Below are 21,526 nucleotides of genomic sequence, written 5' to 3'. Positions count from 1 at the left end.
GTAATTTCATTCAGCTAGGCTTCATAGGAAACCTCTGTAGAGCTCTTTAAGAACAAGTTCATGATTTTGGTGGCTGATTTTAACACTATAGGGCTTCCTTTGTGGTTCAGCTGGTAAAGAATCCGCCTGCAATGCCAGAGACCTGGGTTCAATTCTTGGGTTGGGAAGATCCCCTGGAGAAGGGAAAGACTACCCACTCAGGTATTCTGGCCTGGAGAATTCCATGGACTGTATAGTCCATGGGGTCGCAGAGTTGGACGCAACTGAGCGACTTTCACTTAACACTATAAAGGAATTTTAGACCAAAAAACAGTTTCTCCTACCTATAAACAGTACAATTCAACTCTAGTCTATGGAAATAAACTTAAACTATTTTAGACTAGGTAAAAAGCCTCGAAGAATTCTGTCATTATCTGACATGCAAAATTGTGTGCCCAAAGTCACCTCTGCAAGTTAACAAGATCTCAGTCACATGCTAAATGCAACTGAAAACTTATCACAAAACTTATACTAAAATACAAATTTAAACTAAATTTTTACGTTTTTCAGCAAGACTTTACATGAATGAGACCTACTCTAAGTATACCAACGTTTATCTCTAATAATAGCACAACAGGCCTTGTCTAAAGGGAATCTGTCATTAATCCAGAGATTTTCTCACTTCTATTTCATCTTACTAGTAATGACACCACTCCCCAATCAGATTTTCAACTGTTCTCTACTATCTTAAAAATGAAGTCTAAATTCTTTACCCCCGTATCCAGAATTCTAACCCATCTTTTCCACTTAACTTTCAAATTGTTGTTAAGTCACTATGTCCAACGCTTATGCCATCCCATGGATTGCAGCCTGGCAGGCTCCTCTGTCCATGGGATTTCCCAGGCAAGAATACCTGAGTGGGATGCCATTTCCTTCTCTACCGGATCTTCCCAACCCAGGGATGGAATCTGCATCTGCACATTAGCAAGGCAGATTCTTTACCACTTAGCCACCAGAGAACTACCACCTTAAAATAATGCAGGAGACCGGGGTTCGATCCTTGGGTTGGGAGGTTCCCTTTGAGAAGGAAATGGCAACCCACTCCAGTACTCTTGCCTGGAAAATCCCATGAACGAATGGAGGAGCCTGGTAGGCTACAGTCCATGGGGTCGCAGAGAGTCAGACATGACTGAGCGACTTCACTTACTTTCTTTCTTTCTTTCTAGTTCACCCTGGTGGAGAGGAGGTGACAGGGGTCTGGGAAAAGGACATAAATCTTGGGACCACCCCACCTCTGAGGATCAGGCACTTAGAGGCTGCCTAAACTCAAGAAGGATGCATAAAACTAAGAACGCCCCCTTTCCCATGGACTTTCCTCCAAGTATCTAAGAAGGTATAGCAGTTTACTGTTTAAGGACTTACAACAGCCTTCGAGTTGTAGGCCTCTCTGTAGTGCAGATATGCAGGGCCTATAGAAGTTGAGGTTAGTGAAAGAATACTGAAATAAATCCTCTAGCACTCCAGCTTCACACTGAGCACCATGCAGAAGCAGTCAAAGAATACTCTGAAAAATATCCAAAGCAGTAGTAACGCTCAAACCCAGCTGCACTACAGACTAAACCAACTCAATCTACCACACTAACAGTCGGACAAGATATGTCCATATCCAGGCATAAAAATTATGACCTCAGTCTCCACTGTTCTTTCATTTGCAACATTTCACCATCAACCAAAAATTATAAGACACAAAACTATAAGGAACCAACACAACACTGTAAAACAATTATCCTCCGATTAAAAATAAATTTTAAAAAACAAAGGAAAAAAGTTCATCATCAAGAGATATCAATCAACAGAACCAGATGAATAAATGGCTCTAACGTTAGCAAACTGGGAAACTGATGCATTTATCAGTAGCCTAGGCAAAACTGAGAAAACCAGAGAACTGGGAAACAGGCTAGAGGAAAACTATCCAGAATGAAGGATGGAAAAACAGAAGATGGCAAATACAGGAGAGGGTTTAAGAGAAACTGAGGAAAGAGTAAGAAAGTCTATTGTGCTTTTAGTTAGTTACAGAAGGAAAGAACTAGAGCACAAAAAATGTGAAGAGAAATTGGCGGAATTGATTTAATAGATGATTCTGCTTGTAAAGGAATCTCTCAAATAACATGCATCCTTTCCCATTACTCTATAGATCACTGTGTTCCATTCTTAAAACAATATTCTTGTTTAGCATGTCATGAGTCACATAGTAATCATAAACCAAATGATGAGACTAACAAAAAGGCCCCAACTCCATTCATACTAACAGCCTATACCTAAGACACTCTCTTTACTTTAAATGTATATATTAATAAAGGCAATTTTTTCAAAACAGTAAACAGGATAAAAGCAAGATAAACAAAGTGCTGCCCAATTTTCAGCATATGCACCAACTTCTACTTGTAAATACAATATTTGTGACCACAAGCTTTGAAGTCTGTCCCTTACTTGGTGTGACTCTGGGCTTAATATCACTAGCTTTATTTTTTTCACCTACAAAATGGGAACAACAATAATACCAATTTTACAGATGTATCATGAGCTTTACTGGCACACTGTATATAGTTAGTAAATAATAGCTAGTATTAAGCAATACCATCAGATGGTAAAAAATGTTCATATAAACAGCTTTAGTAGGCATTACTTTGGGCCTCCTCAGGGGCTCAGTGGTAAAGAATCTGCCTGAATGCAGGAGATGCAGGTTTGATCCCTGGCTCAGGAAGATCCCCCCCCCCCCCCGAAGGAAATGGCAACTCACTCCAGAATTCTTGCTGGGGAAATCCCATGGAGAGAGGAGCCTGGCTGGTCCATGGGGTCGCAAAGACTCAGACATGACTGAGGGACTGAACAGGTAATTACTTTAGCTTTTTCATTATTTGAAATTTGTCTTTAACACAGAGTAGAAAGATTTTTTAAAGTCATTCAGATTTTGGTACCAGAAGATAATCACTGTAAAGATAATTTATGTACCTTACTTATATTAAGCAAATGCATACAAAATTGGGGAAAAAATAGATATTATTAACATTTTACTTTATGTCTGGGAGGGTAACTTTTTCAAAATGTTTTTACTCTAACTTTGATAAGGGAAACAGTTACTGGCAGATGAAAAGATATTTTTTTTATCTTACATTACAATAAAATCTATAAAGAACTCCTAAAAATAATTTCCTTTCTAAATTGCAGCACTGCTGGTTTATACCCCTTAATATCTATACACCACAAAAGTAGCAGCAAATTCTGGTAAATAAGAAATGGAAAATAAGGTCAGAATCACTTTGCAAAATGGAGTTTAGATTATCTGAGTATGCCTTAAAATTTTTATTTTTACTATGAGAAAATTTCAAACACACACGAAAATCAAGACAATAATAAACCTCCACATGCCAAACAACAGTCTTCAACAATTATCAACATTTGACTATTTCACCATCCTCTATTTTAAAGCAAATCCAGTCATGATATCTTTAAGAACGTCTGTTCTCAATAAAATATTCTAAGCCACCTGTGGTAAATTATAAAGCATGGCTACAAAATACCCATGGCCCTTCACACTAATGGTGCTGATCTGCCTGGGGAGAGGATGGAATCTATTTCCCCACCCCTTGAATGTGGGTTACCTTGCGAAATTTATTTTGACTAAGAAAGTATTAGTCATTCATCCATGACTGATTCTTTGCAACCCCATGGATGCCCATTGCCTGAATTCCTCTGTCCATGGAATTCTCCAGGCAAGAATCCTGGAGTGGGTAGCCATTCTCTTCCCCAGGGGATCTTCCACACCCAGGGATGGGGCCCATGTTTCCCGTACTGCATGCAGGCAGATTCTCTACCGTCTGAGCCGCCAAGAAGTAATATGACACTGTATGATTTCCAAGGTTATAAGAAGTCTTATAGCTCCCATTTTCACTCTCCTCGAATGCTGTTTTGGAACCCTCATGCCATAAAAGACCACAGTGAGCAAAGCCTAAACATTAACCAACACCAAGTGCCTGAAATGTGAGGGACACCTGCCATCTTGGACCTGCTGGCCTTAAAAATCTTGCATGAGGGAATCCAGGCAAAACCAACAGAACTACCCAACAGGCACACAGAACTGTAATAAGACTGTAAATACTAGTTTTATTCCAGAGGGTTCTGAGGTGGTATATGTAACAATACAGCAAAGCTTCGTAACTTATTCCTTTTCCTACAATTATCATCATGCACGTAGTCTCATGAAAAATCTAATCGTTTCAGGGTCTAACTTAGACTTTTTCTTAAAATCCAGGGGAGTTACAGTCATTGAATTACCAAAAGCACAACAGTACTCTGCAATGAATTCCTGGCATGAAGATCAGAGTTATTACAGAAAATACCAATGTATTTCAACAGCCAACAGTCTCCCAGAAATATAAACATAGTTAAAAACCTCTACATGGTATATAGCCTTTGTTTAAAACATCTGCTTCCGAGGAAAATTTTTTTCTTAACGGGAAATCCTAGCATTCTATTGATATTAGTGAACACGGAGACATAAAATCTAGGGGTAGTCACAAGGAAAACACTATGAAAGCACAGAAGTTTTGGGGTCTTTAAAAAAATTCCTCTTGATTTTCAGCTGACAGGTATTTAACACACACAGATACACCTAAGTCTTAAAAAATAACTAGAAAAAAGTTCAACATCTTCATGAGAAAATGTTAGGTCTATGTTACAATACTTGGAAATAATCTGTCCTCCTTTGAAGTGTATTTAATTTTGTCAAATTTCAACATTCACTAAGTAACTGGAAACTATTTTAGAGTTATTCTGAAACCAGCAAACATAACACTAAAGTGAAATGATCATAACAAAGAGATGAAAACTAGTTTTGAAGGTTCAAGATTTCTCTTCTTAAAGCTATTGACTAAAGGGTGTATACCAGTAGGTAATTTCAAAACCAGGCGTTTGACTTATCTAGTCTAACCAGTAGAGCCAGAGAAATACTTTTGAGAACAAGAAAAACCAGCTTTGACATCAGTTCAGACCAAAGAAAAGTTAAAAATTAAGATCATGAAAAGTAACCCAGCCAACTCTCAAATTATAACTTTACCCTGCTCCCCCTCTTCGGCTTCATCTTATGATTATCAAGTGTATTAAAAATAGAATTTTTGTAGAATAACAACTATGAGAAAATAAACTATTTCCCTATAATCCTGCTTCAATGAATTCAAGGAGATCTTAGTAAGAACTCAAAATCTTTACTCATTTTAAATTGTAATTATACTAATGTGATTAGTTTTTGACTCAGTTACTAAACAGCTAAAAGGTTCACTAGTTAAGTTTAATTTGTTGGTTAAAAATGAGGATTGCTACAAGGCTATGCATTTCACTTATGCATTTCCCACTGTTTTTTATTACTAACACAATTATTTGTAGTAACAGAAGGATGTATCAAGAAAAATAATTTAAAGTCATTCCTTATTTGGCTTAGGGACACAAGAGCTCTTTAATCCCAAAAGCATAGAGCACTAACCTTCTAAAACAGTACAGGTCTTTTCCTGTCATGCTCTAACCTTCCACTCAACTGTTTCAGCTATGGGGAACAAACTGTACATTCCTAAAACAAATCATGATACCATGATTTACAGGTTCCTTACCAAACCATCCTTTACATCTCAGTTCCAGTAATACTTCCTGTAAACATTTCCCCCAAGATTAAACACTGTTCTCAGTGCTCCCACAACAGGACCATGTTTCAATACTTATATTAAGATAATAGTAATTGTTTACACATTAGTCTAAATGTATAATTATTTGTAATGGCTCAGACAGTAAAGAATCTGCCTGCAATGCGGGAGACCAGAGTTTGATCCCTGGGTCGGGAAGATCCCCTCAAGAAATGGTAATCTACTCTAGTAGTCTTGCCTGGAAAATCCCATGGACAGAGGAGCCTGGCAGACTACAGTCCACGGAGTCACAAAGAGTTGGACACGACTGAGCGACTTCACTTCTTCATACATTAGTCTGATGATTAAACTGTGAGCTGTGCAAGGCAGACGCTGTGTCAAGCTTCTTGTAAAGCCCTAATCTAGAATCTAGTAGCTAAAATACAACAATCTATCAAAAATTGTTTTACATTTCTTGATAGTTTTGCACTACTTAAAATTATTTTCCTGAAATTAATTGGGCAACTCTTGAACATGTATCAGATGAAGAGTTGTGTGAAATGGATATGTAGCTGATTAAAAATTGGAGCCATGGATGTCTTTTTATAGTCAGGCTGATTATCTTACATCTTCGCATAGAACATATGTATGTGCCTATACAGGGAATCTTTGTGCTTTATCTGGGAATATTAAGCTCTCTTGCCAATGTGGTAGAAACAGAAATTACCTATACTTAATAACTATCCTTATTCCAGACCTCTGACCCACCATGCAGCTTCAAAAAATACTCAGGACTATACTTACCGACCATGCTGACATTACATCTGTGGTATGATTTAGGGCACAGAAAAAGTTGTAAAAAGTTCTTATCTAAAGTAAGAACTTTTAGTAGTATAGAACTTTTATAAATATAATTATTGTGAGTGTGAGAAGCATTCAGTACTCTATGAGGAACATATTGCAGATAGAGTAAAATTTGAAAAATCCATGAATAAAAACTGGACTTTGGTATGAATTCCAATTGTTTACATTTATCAAAAGTTCACTCTGCAAGTATTATGTCCCCCAGCATGTTGACTGCTACACACACTACTAAATTTAATTTAATCCTCACTTCAACTCTAGGAAGGTTAAATAATTCTGGCAAAATCAAGACTCAAACCCATATGTCGGTCCCTAATGCCTCCTGTGTCACTGCTGTTTCACAAATGCTGTAGAGCTGTGAATGAAATACTGACCCCATTTCTGAAACACAATTTTATTTCATGGAAAAAAAAAAAACCAACTAGTTACAGTATGCGTCTGCCTTTTAAAACAACGATATAGCGTTTGATTTTCAAATCTAAAATTCATATTTAACTTCATCTCTTATTTCCAGACAGAAAGAGATTAACGCAAGAAAAAGGGAGAGTTTAAAATTCCTTTAATAATGAAAAATACCTAAAATATCCTACAAAATCGAAAAAAATAATCTTAGGAATGCAATTTCACTTCGCACTTTGTTCTTAATAGCGCCAAACGACACCAGTTGTGATCAATTTATCAGTATTACCAAGACAGAGATGTTCCTTGTATATTTACATCTGCTCGCAGGAAAAGAGAATTACAGCATTTTTGGCGTGCGTACACATTCATCTTTACTACGCAGTTTCATTAAAATGAGGGAGTACTGTATTCAACTACTAGTGCCTTCCTTTTACTTCTTATACCAACAGGTACGTTGTTAAACATATCACCACCTATTTCTATTTGAAGAACAGAACTACAATACTAAGGAAATCCCAAAGTATCACGATACTCAAGACCTGGGATGATCAACGAGCAAATCTTTACCCTTACATAAAGGGCTGGCAATGTTCCTTCAATTCGAGGTTGGTCTGGCAAAGCCCTAAACCTCCCCGCCTTTAACACCTCGATCATTAAATACCTCACTCGCGACACTCCCTGCCCGTGAGGTTCCGGAGGACCGTCCGTACCCCGATCGAAAAGAAGGCTGCCAAAGGCCAAAATCAGGGCTCAAGCCCCTTCCCCTAGGCCGCCACACGTCCACAAGGAAGACGCACGGCCTGCCCCCGCCACCCGTCACAAACCCCACCACGGAACGAAAGGCCACCAGCACAGAAGGCCTGCGCCCGGCTCGCCTTATCACCCGCGGTCCCGGATCAAGCGCCTGCACCCGGATACTGAAAGGAAGAAAGGGGCCTCGATATCCCCAGCCCAGCACTTCGTTTCCTCCCCTCCCCCACCCGCGGCCTCGATTGGAACCACCTCCCCGAGAGCCAGAAACCCGAGGTCCGCAGTTTACTACCCCTGCCCCTGACCTGGCACTGAACAGGGTTTGTCCCGCTCCCAGCGATCACACCGCCGCCTTCCTCCTCGGAGTTCTAGGCCTCTACCTGAGGCAGAACAGCACACCACGAAGCACAATGGCGTCCGCCCAGCTCCCGGATCCGGCGCAGAACCAGCCTCCACCGTTAGAGGCCCCTCCCTTCTCCTCTCCGCGACTTCGCGGACTCCGCCGAGTTCTCGCGAGATTGGTGGAGCTACGCGGACCCGGGAACTGCGGGCGGGCTCGACGTACCCCACCGCGGGGTGGTGCTCTGACTGCGGCAACCGTTGAAGGGCTGCCCCCGGGGAGGCAGCGAGGCGCCACCGGTAAGCGGCTGCGGCTGATCGGCCGGCGGGCTGGCGACTGGGACGGCGAGTTTGCGTGCGTTGGGAGCGGGGCACTGGAGGCCCGGCCCTGGTTGGCCGCCCTCGCCTGGCTGGTGAAGGGCTCATATCCAGCCCTGCTGCTGCCCAGCGCCCGAGTCCGCGCCACAGGATATTGGCCCCTTCGGCAAACCTGCAGGGCCCACTGCTTGAAATACCGCCCTTTTCTTTTCTTTTTTTTTTCCTTTTGCGCTGGGTGAGTGGCGCAGTGAATGTTTATTGATTCGAATCAAACACTGCCTTTCCAACCTCCCCTCCTCCCATTCCCTGTTCACCGTGTGTGATGGCAGCGAGCCCTCCCCTTTAAGGGTCGGAGCCGATTCGTCCCAGACCATTCGTTCCTTGTGGTAGTTCAGTGTTGGTAGTAGTGTATTTCTGCAGTCATGTCTTTTAAAATCGTGGCACTAATCTTTGGTAGTGTAGCTACAGATTTTGCGGTAAAAATGCATCCACTTAGAAAGAGGGAGGAAAATTGTGTGATAAATGGTCTGATGAGAATGAGACGAAACTTTAAAAAAAAAAAAACAACTGTAAATGTGGTAAACCAAGATGTTAAAAGAATACTAAGAGAGTAGATTAGAGGGAAAAACCACCATTTCTGTGGATTTAGGTGATATGTGGCTTTTGAGTAAGGTATCAAACATGTAAGTTACTCACCGGTAAAAATAAGTTATTGAAACTTGGAGGCATACTGATGACACTTGTAAACTGACTTATTTTATTGGTTTACTTAAGGAATTCATTGGATACAAATGATTTCAATAAATGAAGTGTGAAGTTTATGTGTATTTCTTTGTCATTTTATCTGGAGGGTGTGCACTAATCAGTATCATCTCTGTTTCACTCAGTGTTAGAGACTAACAGACTGTCCATGCTTCACTAACATAAATTGTAAAATATTAAAGATTAATATTGTTTAAGGTTGGTACATAAATGCCAGTCTAACTTTTTAAAATGTGATTTGAAGATTAACTACCTGATGTGGGATAAAGTGAACAGAGACTAAGTTTGAGAAAATTGATTTGCCTTGTATAGAAAACTTTTTCTTCCTCCAACCTGTTTTGTACCTGTAGCATTACAGTTATGGGTATACACATCCTGAAGCACCGTACTGCATAAGTTCAAACCCAACCCTGCCTTGCCCCACCTTTGTGATCTTGAGCGATTCTGTGTTGTTGTTGTTGTTGTTTGGTCTGCTGGGCATGTGGGATCTTAGTTTCCCAACCAAGGATCAAACCTGCGCCTCTTCTATTGGAAGCAGAGTCTTTAACCATTGGACTGCCAAAGAAGTCCTTGAGCATTTAAATCTTTAACTTAGTCACTAAGCCCTGTCCTACTCTTTATTATCCCATGGACTGTAGCTTGCCAGACTCCTCTGTCCATGGGATTTCCTAGATAAGAATACTGGAGTGGGTTGCAATTTCCTTCTCCAGGGGATCTTCCCCACCCAGAGATGGAACCCAGGTCTCCTGCATTGCAGGCAGATTCTTTACTGTCTGTAAAATGAAGAATACCCACTGCGTTTTTAAAAGGATTTAATGAGATAATGCCTCAGTTCTTAGAACATAGCATTCCATAATTGTTAGCTATTACATTCCATGTCTAAATCACTACTAATATTATCTTTCTGGGGCTTATTACGTAGGTCCCTTAAACATCTTCTGAGGTACATTCTACACTAGAAGGATTGACTACCATTTTCCTGAGCTATGGCAGTCAGACCTGGTAGAGGTAACTTCTCTACAGAAACCTCAAACCTGTCAAGAATGGTTCAGGTTTTGGCAGATTGTGACTTCATGCCTACCCAGCCCTGATAATATCAGAAGAGGTGAGTGTGGCACCAATTTCTTAGGCTAAGCAGACCTTCCAAATTAGTGTCTTGTTGATGCTAGTAAATAAAGACCACGAGTAAGTATTTTTTTTTGTTTAAGAATTGTTAGTTGATACTGTTTTTTAATGTACTTTCTCTGATTTGAGTTTCAAGATAATTCTCATTATCAGACAATAATTATTGAGATTTTCTACATTAAAGACAATTTGATAGAGATTGTAGATACAAATAGAGTGACTATATTTTCTGAACTTAAAATCAGGACCAATGCTTTGACAGGGAAATTATTTGAAATTAGAACTTTCTGACCAATTTAGACCCCATGATTGTCTTTTTTTGCACAAATTCCCCCCTTTTGACCTTTCTTTGCTGAAATTTTTATCCTTATGATCAACTCTGATACCTTATGATCAACTCTGATAACTTTTTGTATATAAATATCTTTGTTCACCACTTGCCAAACCAACCTATTAATTTCCGTTTTTGAACTTGGCTTCTTCTCTAAATTATGGTCTTCTTTACTTTTACTCATTTATCCCCTTTTACTTTATAAATTTGTCTGTCATTTGGTCATGGTCATAACAACTCTCTGCTCTTATGCTTGAATATTTCTTCAACTACCTGATAGGTTAGAATTCTCTTTCAGATACTGAATTTTAAAGTTTCTGTTTTCCCCATATCATTCACAACCTAACCTTCCAAGAATCTTTTCTATGGTAAGGGCAATTTTATAGATATTCTCCACTTTGCATAAATGATGTGATCTTGAAAAGATGTGGTTATATTTGCTTTTTATAAATCAACTTATTTTTAAATGTAGTCATTGCTTAAACTTTTGTGGAACAGCAGATAATACCTAGGATCCTCTTATGCAGGGTGGGAGGGGGAGTGTCCCTAAGTTGAAAACAAAGAATGCCAATTTCTTCTTAAGTGGGAATTTTATTAATTCTGGAGAAGGGAACCTTGTGGCATCAACCAAATTAAAAATCTACTATTTAAAGTTATAACTAACTCTTAAGTATATGGTACTTATTATTATTGAATAACAGTCTATAGTTTGAAGATTCTTCCTTCTAAGGAACATGTTACTTAAAAGGTCCTTCGCTTTAAATCTTTGCTGTAAAAAATTCTTTTTATTCCAAAAGTAAAAACCTTTGATTTAGTGAATTAAGAATTTCCCCTTTTCAGGAACAATTGAAAGGTGCTCCATTTAATAAATGAGCATCCAAGACATGCTCTTGGTTGACTTCTGTTGGATTAGCAGCAGCAATAACTTTTGATCTCCGAAACCAGTAGAGAAAACAATATAAAAACCAAAAAAAAAGAATACCATCTTGAAACCTTCTCTGAGAAGCTCTTTCTTAAGCTTAAGCTTATGGTCTCACTGGTTCTAGGAAAGTTATTCCTGCTCACATTGCTGCTCCAGAATATCTGGTCTGGTCAGAAATAATTCTCAGTTTATCAGACACTTGGATCCATGTATGAAACACCTTTCACAGTGTCAAAACATAGAGCTTTTAATAAAAGCAACTGTCTTTTATTATTGATAGTTCTAAAGGTTGGATTCACTGCTTGTTACTGTAAATAGTCTTAGGGGAACACAGCCAGGCCCATTAGTTTATGTATTATCTGTGTATAAGTCAGAGTTCTCCATAGAAACAGAACCAATAGTATATGATACATATCTGTCTATTCACAATTACAAAATGTCTTCACTACAATGCCTAAATTAGATTTTGATTAAATGACTTGATATTCTAGCCTCCCCAAGTTAGCACATAAAATTAACCATCGCAGTCTATGACTGTTTTTACATACAGTGGCAGAGATAAGTAGTTATGATAGAGATGATATGGCCCAGAAAGCCTGAAATATTTACTAGTTGGTTTTTTGTAGAGAGTTTGATCACCCCCGGAATAAACCATAAAACTAGATTGAGCTGACCCCTGTCCCTTTAGTACAGTCAAGCTGAACACATACATAACAACTTCAGATTGATAATAACCAAGACTATATATACTCTGCCTCATGTCCATGTTGGACTACATTTTGTGAGACTTTGAGCAGAAGGGCATCTATTAATAAATAGTTATATGAATTCCTTGGATATGGCAAGTTGGTTGCAATGTCCTTTATAATCTTAATTTTTTTCTTGTCTACATTTGTTTGTAATTTTGTAACAATGTGTCATACATGCTAGCTATTTTAGTATAGGCTGTTTTTTTTTTTCCCTTCCCCCTTTTTCTTCCCTTTCTATTTAGCTCTTTTTTATTGACCTGTTTTATTTAGCTCTCTTACCTCTATTTACTATTTCATAAACATTCTTGCAAATTTAGTATTCTTCATTTTTTTATTCACATAATACAATATTAAAAGAATAGTTAACACACATGCAGAGAGAGAAATACTCATGTAGATATTTTTTCCATTTATTTGATAAAAGCATCAAATTTCATGTGCATATTCATCTAATTTTGCAATCAAAGGTACCTTTTTCTCTAAATCCTTATTTATATCAATTATCCTTTCTTTTTATTTATGTATTTATTTATCTCTGTGCAGTGTCTTTGTTGCACATGGGCTTTCTCTAGTTGCAGTGAGCAAATGGGAGCTATTCTTGCTGCGATTCATGGGCTTCTCATTGCAATGGCTTCTCTTGTTGCGGATCACAGGCTTTAGATGTGCAGACTTCAGTCATTGTGGCATGAGAGCTCCGTAGTTGCAGGCTGCGGGCTCTAGAGTGAGGGCTCAACAGTTACGGCACATGAACTTAGTTGCCGCGCAGCACATGGAATTTTCCTGGACCAGAGATCAAACCTCTGACCCCTGCATTGGCAGGTGGATTCTTAACCGCTAGACCACCAGGGAAGTCCTATCATTTCTTTTCAGTGTCACAGATATTACTACCCTGTCCTGCCTTCACTGTTTCTTTAACTGTCTTCTGTCTGTTGTTCAGTCACTAAGTCGTGTCCTTTTCTTTGCAACCCTGTGGACTGTGGCGTGCTAGGCTCCCCTCTCCTCCGCTGTCGCCCAGAATTTGCTCAAACTCATGCCAACTGAGTCAGTGATGCTATCTAACCATTTCATACTCTGCCAACCCCCTTCTCCTTTTGTCTTCAATCTTTCCTGTCATCAGGATTTTTTCCAGTGAGACAGCTGTTTGCATTAGGTGACTGAAGTATTGGATCTTCAGCTTCAGCAGCAGTCCTTCCAGTGAATATTTGGGGTTGATTTCCTTTAGGATTGACTGGTTGGGACCAAACTTAGTCCAAGCACTACAGTTTGCAAGCATCAATTCTTTGGCACTCAGCCATGTTTATGGTCCAACTCTCACGTCTGTATATGACTACTGGAAAAACCATAGCTTTGATTATATGAACCTTTGTTGGCAAAGTGATATCTTTGCTTTTTAATATGCTGTCTTGGTTTGTCATAGCTTTTCTTTGAAGGAGCAAGCGTCTTGCCATTTATTTTGCCATATGTTCATATGGTAAAATATGTCTGTGATTTCTTTATAATTTTGGGCTTGCTAGCTAAACTTAAATATTGCCTATTCCCAGATTGTATCATGTAATACCCTAGATTTTCTAGACTGTGTTTAATTAAGCTGAAATAAATGTTTATTTCCACAATAAAAATCAAAGAAGAATCCCATCAGGCTTCTGGGATGGAGAGAGAGAAAGGAACCAGTTTGAAATACACCAGAGCAGTCCATTCTTAATAAACAGTGACCTCAGGGGAAACTAGTTAAGTTGACAGAGTATAACACAACATTGGAAATCGACTATACTCCAATGTAAAATAAAATTTTAAAAAAGAGAATGTAGAGTCCCCTAGATGAGAAAGATTTTTGAAAATGTTCTTTTACTCCTAGAAAGCATCAGTTTCGTATAAATTTTGTAGGAATTAGCAAGAAATAAAGACATTTTAAGGCAGCTTTTTCCAATAGAATGCTGTCATATTATCTCAATATTTCTAAAATATTTCAAGAAAAGTTATTAATAAAGATAAATTCTGGGGGATAAAATATAAATTATATTATTAAAAGAAAAAAGAGAAGATCAATGTCTTCATCCCTTAGGTTCCTGTTGATCTGATGGTTGAGCACTGTAGGCTAATTTTTACCACTGAAACAAAATTGAGAGTTTGCTGTTGTTACTTCTCTTGCCTGATAACAGTTGTTTGTTCTTCCTCTTTTAAGGTGATTAATTACTGAGACCTGTTCAAAGGCAAGCATTGTGGCCAGGATTAGATCACAAAATGGTTAATGTAAAAAATGTCTTCCCTTATGTCAAGAAAGCCATGCCTCATTCTCTTTCTCCAGGGACCCCCACCCTATCTGCTTACACAAAGACTATGGGACAACTAGAAAAGGTTTAATGTGGATGTAATGGGACTATCAGAAGGAGAAGAAAGAAAAGAAGAACTATTTGAAAGAAAAATGACTGAGAACTTCCCCCAAATTAATGTTAGACCCCAAACCACAGATCCAGGAAACTCAGAGAACACCAAGCAGGATAAATATCCCCCACAGCTATACCTTGGTATATCACTTTCAATTTTAAAAAGTCAAAGATAAAAAAAAAAAACCTGAAATAGGACAGAGTTTAAAAAAATCTTACCTATAAAGGAACAAAATAATTACATCCAACATCTCCTCAGAAGCCACATAAACATGAAGACTGTGGTGTGGACTGGAATAACAAAACTGTTGGGAGAAAAAAACACCACCAATGTAGAATTCTGTATTACGTGAAATTGCCTTCAAAACTGAAGGGAAAATTGACAAAAATTAAGTCTGTGGCCTGTAGACCAGCCTTGCCAAAAATAGAGAGAAATTCATTAGAGACAAGGAAAATAATATAGTTCAGAAACTCAGATCTACATAAAGAAAGGAAGAACATTAAAGAAGGAAAAAGTAAAGATTAAATAACTTTTATTTACTTTATTCTTAATTGAGTTCACAGCACCATGTTAAAAATAATAATACCAACAATATATTCAGTTAGGTATATGTCTTATCTATATATGTATATGCTTCTGTGTGTGTATACTAAGTTGCTCAATCATGTCCAACTCTTTGTGGCCCCATGGACTGTAGACCATCAGGTTCATTTGCCCATGGAATTTTCCAGGCTAGAGTACTGAAATGGGTTGCCATTTCCTACTCCAGGGGATCTTCCTGACCCAGGGATTCAACTTGCGTCTCTTGCATCTTTTACATTGGCAGGTGGATTCTTTATCACTAGCGCCACCTGGGAAGTATTAAGTATGCTTATGTATTCTCATATGTTGTCATAGGAAATGACAACCCACTCCAGTATTCTTGCCTGGAAAATTCCATGGACAGAGGAGCCTGGCTAGCTTCAGTTCATGGGGTCACAAAATGTCAAACACAACTCAGCATAGCACAGCACAGCATTCTCATATATGTTTGTTTGGTTTTAGTCTCTTAAGTCGTGTCTGACTCTTGTAACCCCATGGACTGTAGCCTTCCAGGCTTCTCTGTCCATGGGATTTTCCAGGCAGAAATACTGGAGTGGGTTGCCATTTCCTTCTCCTGGGGATCTTCCCAACCCAGGGATAAGTGAAATGAATAACAGCAGTGAAACAAAGGATAGGAGGGAGAAATTAGAATTATTTTGTTATTATGAGGTATACTACATATGAAGTGGAGTAGTGTTATTTGAAAGTGCATTTGGACTTGCATATTAAAAACTCTAATAAAACCAGTAAAAAATCAAAATATGAACTATAGCTGATGGACTAGGAAAGGAGACAAAGTGGAATCCTATAAAATGCTCATTTAAAACCACAAGAGAGACATGAGTAGTAGCTGCAGTGTTGGAAAAATGGTGGAGGAAGAGCCAAGAAGAAAGATCCCTTTCATTCCAGAGACTCTCCTGAAGAAGAAGGCGGCTTATCAGGCCCTCAAAGCCACCCAGGTAAAACAGGCACTTTTGCAAAGGAAGGAGCAGAGGAAATGAAAAGAGATCAAGTTTAAGTGACTAGAATGGTTCATGCATGATTCCTAGCGGCAACTATGGGACAGGGTGCAGCTCAGATGGCTAAAAATGAAACCTTGTGTCTTGGAAGTGCCAGAGAAACATTCCTTGGCCTTTGTTGTACATTGAAAGGATTAATGGGGTGAGTTCTCTGGTGCAGAGGACAATTGCAAGATTTTGCCTGAATAAGATTTTCAGTGATGTCTTTATGAAAGTGACTCCTCCAACCATAAAGATGCTTTGTATTGTGGATCTTATGTGACCTGGGGATTTCCAAATCTGAAGTCTGTTCAGGAACTCATCTTGAAACGTGGACAAGCCAAGGTCAAGAACAAGGTCATCCTTCTGACAGACAACACAGTGATTGAGAAGCACCTGGGGAAGTTTGATGTTATTTGCTTAGAAGACCTCATTCATGAAATTGCCTTCCCAGGGAAGAATTTCCAGGTGATCGCAGGATTTCTGCACCCTTTCCAACTCTCAATGGCTGATCACACTACAAAGAATAGAGTGGGCTTCATCAAGGAAGTAGGCTCACCTGGCTATTGAGGTGAACCCATCAGTCAGCTCATCTGGCAGCTGAACTAAACCCAGTGTACCTGAAAACAGAGTGCACTGGAAGTGTGTGTTTTTGTTTTATGAAATTTTCACTCACTATCTTCAAGGAAGATTGTTTTCTGCTAGAATATATCTTCAGAAACTGGAGGCAAAGGGTCAGGGAAAACATAGTGATGTTCACAACAAACACTTCTCATCCCACCTCAGTTCCAAGGAAAAGTTCCTGTGTGTTTTCTCTGATAACCACTGTCCACCTCTGAAACCAGCAAAGGGCTCATGCCATGAAGAAGGAAGTCCTGTTTTATCACAACTATCCTGGGCTTTACTGTTGGTGAATGAACACCTACCTGTGAATACAAGACAGCAGTGGACCAAGCCTAAGAGCATATTGAACCTGGGATTTCCTGGGGCCTTGTTTTTGGAAAGAACTTGAAATTAGAATTAAATTAAACTAGAACTTGAAATTAAAATTAGAAGCATGCACACACACACACACACACACACACACACACACACACACACACACACACACACGACCATAAGAGACAGATAAGAGAATACTGTGAACAGTTATATGCCAACAAATTGGACAACCTAGAAGACATGGACACATTTCTAGAAACATACATCCCATCAAAACTGAATCAAGATGAAATTGATAATTTGAACAGACCAATCACTAGAATTAAAGTAGAATTTGTAATTTAAAAACTCATTCCAGCAACAGTCCAAGACTGGATGGCTTCACTGGGCAATTCCACCGAACAAAACTTGTATCTGTTCTTCTCAAACTCTTCCAAAAGGTTGAAGAGGAGGGAGCTCTCCCAAAATCATTGTGTCAAGCCACCATCACCCTGATACCAAAGCCAGACAAAGACACTGCCAAAAAAGAAAATTACAGGTCAATATTTTTGATGAATATAGATGTAAAAATCCTCAACAAAATTTTAGCAAACTGAATCCAACAACATATAAAAAGGATCATGCTCTGTGATCAAGTGGGTTTCATTCCAGGGTCACCAGGATGGTTCAACATATGCAAATCAATTAATTTGATATACCACATTAACAGAAAAAGACAAAAATCACATGATCATCTCTACAAATGGAGAAAATCATTTGATAAAATTCAACAACAACAAAAACCAACATTTATTCCTGATGAAAACTCTTCCTAAAGTGAATATAGAGGGAAGATACCTCAACATAATAAAAGCCATTTGGGACAAGCCCACAGCCAACAAAATACCAAATGGTGAAAAGCTGAAAGTCTTCTGGTAAATTCTGGAATAAGACAAGGATGCCCATTCTCACTATTACTATTCAACATTGTATTGGAAGTCCTGGCCACATAAGTCAGAGAAGAAAAAGAAATAAAAGGCATCCAAGTTGGAAGGGAAGGGGTAAAATTTGTCATTTGATACAGATGCCTGATACTCCATCTGGAAAACCTTAAAAACTCCACACAAAAACTATGAGAACTGTTAACTTGAGTTCATCAAGAGAGCAGGATAAAAGAGTAATATATAGAAACCTGTTGCATTTCTTTACACTAGCAATGAAATACCAGAAAGAGAAAGTTAAAATTCTCTTTAAAATTGCATGAAAAAAGAAAATAGTTGTAAATGTAATCAAGGAATTAAAAGATACATATTTAGAATACAAAAATTGGAAATTTAAGAGGATTCAAGGAAATGGAAAAAATCTATACTCTTGGATTGGAAGAATTAATACAGTTAAAATGGCTGGACTACCCAAAGCAATCTACAGATTTAATGCAATCCCTATCAAATTACCCATAACATCTTTCATAGAGCTAGAACAAATAATCCTAAAATTTATATGGAATCAGAAAAGACCAGTAATTGCCAAAGCAATCATGAGGAAGTAGAACAAAACGGGTGGCATAATCCTTCCAGAATTCAGAAAATACTACTAAGCTACAGTAATCAAAACAGTGTGGTATTGAGACAAAAACAGATGTATTAATCAGTTGAACAGAAAAAAGAGCCCTGAGATGAATCCACACATACTGTGGTCAATTAGTTGTGAACAGAGGAGGCGAGAATGTACAATGGTGAAAAAAACAATCTCTTTAGCAGGTGGTGTTGGGAAAACTGGACAGCCACATGTGGATCAATGAAGTTAGATCACCCCCTCAGAGCATACACAAAAATAAACTCAAAATGATTTAAAGACTTAAATATAAGACATGACACTATAAACTCCTAGAAGAGAGCATAGGCAAATAGCCTCTTACATAAACTGTAGCAGTATTTCCTTAGCTCAGTCTCCCAAAGCAAGAGAAATAAAAGAAAAAATAAACAAATAGGACCCAATCAAACATAGAAATTTTTACAGATCAAACAAAATCATAAACGAAAAGACAGTTAATGGGAGAAAATGTTTGCAAACAATGCAACCCACAAGAGCTTAATTTCCAAAATATATTAACTCTTATTTATTAACTAATAAGTTTATACAGCTCACTGATGGAAAAAATTTTTTTTAATGGGCAGAAGGAACTTCCTTAGTGGCACAGTAGATAAGAATCTGCCTGCCAATGCAGGGGATGTGGATTTGATCCCTGGTCCGGGAAGATTCCACATGCCAGGTAACAACTAAGTCTGTGCACCACAGCTACTGAGCCCGTGCTCTAGAGCCTCCGAGCTGCAACTGCCAGGCCCTGGAGCTGTAACTACTGGAGTCTGTGTCCCCTAAAGCCCATGTGCTACAACTAGTGAAATCTGAATGTCTAGAGTTGGTGATCCACGACAAGAGCAGCCACTGCAATGAGAAGTCCATGCCCTACAACAAAGAGTAGCACCCACTTGCCACAACTAGAGAAAGCCCATGCAAAGCAACGAAGACCCAGTGCAACCAAAAATAAATAAATTTACTACTAATAAAAAAAGAACCAAAAAATGGGCAGAAGACCTAAATAGACATTTCTCCAAATGACATACAGATGGCTGGCAGACACATAAAAATATGCTCAGCATTGCTAATTATTAGAGAAATGCAGATCAAAACTATAGTGAGGTATCACCTCACTCCAGTGAGAAAGGCCATCTTCAAAAAGTCTACAAATAAATGCTGAAGAGAGTGTGATGAAAGGGAACCCTTTTATGTTGGTGGGAATGTAAATTGGTGCAGTCACTATGGGAAGCTCATTAAAAAACTGAAAATGAATTTACCATATGATCCAGCAGTTCCATTCCTGGGCATATATCCAGAAAGAAATAAAAAATCTAATTGGAAAAGATACATGCACCCCAGTGTTCATAGCAGCACTGTTTACAATAGCCAAGATATGGAAGCAACCTAAGTGTCTATCAACGGATGAACAGATAAAGAATATGTGATATATATACACACACATATACATGTAGTGAAATATTAGTCATTTAAAAAAGAGAGAAACTGACATTTATAGCTACATGGATGGATGTAGAGATTATTAAGCTAAGTGAAATAAGTCAGATATAGACAAATATTGTATGCTATCACATATATGGCTTCTAAAAAATAGTAGAAATTGATCTATTTACTAAACAGGAACAGACTCACAAACGGAAGACAAATTTATGGTTACCAAAGGGGAAGAGGGGAGGAATAAATTGGGAGTATGGAATTAACAGATGCTCACTAACACACTATATATATACACACTATATAAAATAGATAAACAATAAAAGTTTTACTGTGTAGCACAGGAAATAATATGCAATATCATGTAATAAACTATAATAAAAAATTTTTTTTCAAAAAGAGTGTAGGGGCTTCCCTGGAAGCTCAGTAAAAAGAATCTGCCCACCAGTGCAGGAGACATGGGTTTCATACCTGATCCTGGAAGATTGCACATGCTGCAGAGCAACTACTGAGCCCGTGATCTAGAGCCTGAGAGCCACAACTACAGAGCCCATGTGCTGCAACTACTGAAGCCCACAGGCCCTAGAGCGGGTGCTCCATGGTAAGCAAAGCAACCACAATGAGAAACCGCAGCACCTCGATAAACAGTAACTCACACTCACTGCAGGCAGAGAAAAGCTCATGCACCAACAAAGCCCAATACAGCAAAAATAAATTTTAAAATTAAAGAACTAGTGTATATGTGTGTGTATCTCCAAATCATCACTTTGCTGTATATCTGAAACTAATGAAATATTATAAATCAGCTATACTTCAAACACACAAGGCAGAAAAGGAGTTCAGTCACTCAGTCGTGTCCAACTCTGCGACCCCATGAACCACAGCATGCCAGACCTCCCTGTCCATCACCAACTCCTGGAGTTTACCCAAACTCGTCCACTGAATCGGTGATGCCATCCAACCATCTCATCCTCTGTTGTCCCCTTCTCCTCCTGCCCTCAATCTTTTCCAACATCAGGGTCTTTTCAAATGAGTCAGCTCTTCGCATGAGGTGCCCAAAATACTGGAGTTTCAGCTTCAACATCAGTCTTTCCAATGACCACCCAGGACTGATCTCCTTTAGAATGGACTGGTTGGATCTCCTTGCAGTCCAAGAGACTCTCAAGAGTCTTCTCCAACACCACAGTTCAAAAGCATCAATTCTTTGCTGCTCAGCTTTCTTTATAGTCCAACTCTCACATTCATGCATGACTACTGGAAAACCATAGCCTCGACTAGATGGACCTTTGTTAACAAAGTAATGTCTCTGCTTTTTAATATGCTATCTAGGTTGGCCATAACTTCCCTTCCAAGGAGTAAGCATCTTTTAATTTCATGGCTGCAGTCACCATCCGCAG

General features: G+C 38.7%; 1 protein-coding gene and 1 pseudogene across 23 annotated transcripts in view; one reads left to right on the top strand and one right to left on the bottom strand.

The window, feature by feature from the left end:
• MARCHF7 (membrane associated ring-CH-type finger 7) overlaps positions 1-8,465 on the bottom strand; it is a 47,931-nt gene extending 39,466 nt beyond the window's left edge. For 11 of the 23 annotated variants that reach the window (XR_005719081.1, XR_005719079.1, XR_005719082.1 and 8 more), the window contains exon 1: positions 7,973-8,465. The gene's annotated coding sequence lies outside the window, so the exon portion shown is untranslated. The remainder of the gene's footprint in view (positions 1-7,972) is intronic. The other 12 variants (XR_005719080.1, XR_005719083.1, XR_005719077.1 and 9 more) reach the window with 3 other exon arrangements.
• A 7,259-nt stretch (positions 8,466-15,724) lies between these two features.
• Positions 15,725-17,492, top strand: LOC120854838 (annotated as a pseudogene).
• The last annotated feature ends 4,034 nt before the right edge of the window (positions 17,493-21,526 follow it).

The sequence above is a fragment of the Oryx dammah genome, unplaced genomic scaffold (assembly GCF_014754425.2).
Source record: "Oryx dammah isolate SB20612 unplaced genomic scaffold, SCBI_Odam_1.1 HiC_scaffold_27, whole genome shotgun sequence".
NCBI classification, from domain to species: Eukaryota; Metazoa; Chordata; class Mammalia; order Artiodactyla; family Bovidae; genus Oryx; species Oryx dammah.
Note: the sequence above shows the minus strand (reverse complement) of the source record. Positions and strands in the feature narration are given on the sequence as shown.